This window comes from Dermacentor albipictus, chromosome 1 (assembly GCF_038994185.2).
Source record: "Dermacentor albipictus isolate Rhodes 1998 colony chromosome 1, USDA_Dalb.pri_finalv2, whole genome shotgun sequence".
NCBI lineage: Eukaryota > Metazoa > Arthropoda > Arachnida > Ixodida > Ixodidae > Dermacentor > Dermacentor albipictus.
In genome coordinates this window covers 249,066,225-249,067,333 of record NC_091821.1, presented here as the reverse complement: position 1 = coordinate 249,067,333, position 1,109 = coordinate 249,066,225, and the positions used below count along the sequence as shown (strand labels likewise).

Below are 1,109 nucleotides of genomic sequence, written 5' to 3'. Positions count from 1 at the left end.
TATATATATATATATATATATATATATATATATATATATATATATATATATATATATATATATATATATATATATATATATATATTCTTATCATGAGAAGCCAACAAACACTGACACCAAGGTCAACATAGGGGAAATTACGTGTGCTTAACAAATGGAATGAAGAAACGATAAATTAATGGAAATTAAAGTGGATGAAAAAACAACTTGCCGCAGGTGGGAACCGAACCTACAGTCAGTTACAGTCAAGTGGATGGGGAAACAACGCCGCGGTAGCTCAATTGGTAGAGCATCGCACCTGAAATGCGAAGGTTGTGGGTTTGGTTCCCACCTGCGGCAAGTTGTTTTTTCATCCACTTTAATTTCCATTAATTTATCGATTCTTCATTCCATTTGTTAAGCACAAGTAATTTCCCCTATGTTGTCCTTGGTGTCAGTGTTTGTTGGCTTCTTATGATATGGCTAATAAATATCAGGCTCCTCAGTTGAAAACCGAGAAAGAAGAAGAAGAGCCGACCAGTGCGGACGGCTGAATATCGGCTCCCGCTTTGTTAAATGTTTTTGGCAGGTTCTTTTGGCTGCCACGTTACACAACTGCAGTATTCGACACGGTTGGTCGCAAGGAACCGGAGGACACCGAACTTTCACCGGTGGGTGCTTTTGTGACTTTTCGCCGAGCTGTTTCTGGTGGACCACGCTGGCGCGCCGCTAAACCTAACGCGCTCAGCCTAACGGCAGAGCGGTGGCCGCTCGGCGAGACGCTCGCTCGAGACGCTCGGCCAGTGGCGGCGAGACGCGGTGCTATGGCCTCCAATCCAAGAGTGGTGATTGTTGAAGGCATGGATATTAGTCCGGAGGATGCGGAGTGCTCAGGCTGGGTAACAGCGCTGGGCAGAAAGAAGAAGAAGACCGGGCCGGGCGAGCCGCGGATGCCGGGGCCCGAAGCGAAGAAAAAAGGCGAAAAACGCGGCAGCCGCACTGCCGCACCACGGAGCGCGTTGAAGCGTATCGTGGACGCCTCGAGGCTCCCCAGATTACCGAGGGAGCAATTCAAGATCATCGTCCGACCTCGAGGGGGGCTGGACTTAAAGAAGTCGGATTTGATACAC

The 1,109-nt window shown here is 47.9% G+C and overlaps 1 non-coding gene across 1 annotated transcript; it reads left to right on the top strand.

Annotated features, from left to right (window-relative positions):
* The first annotated feature begins 266 nt into the window (after positions 1-266).
* TRNAS-UGA (transfer RNA serine (anticodon UGA)) lies at positions 267-339 on the top strand. Its single transcript has one exon. It is a non-coding gene; the product is annotated as a tRNA-Ser (tRNA).
* The last annotated feature ends 770 nt before the right edge of the window (positions 340-1,109 follow it).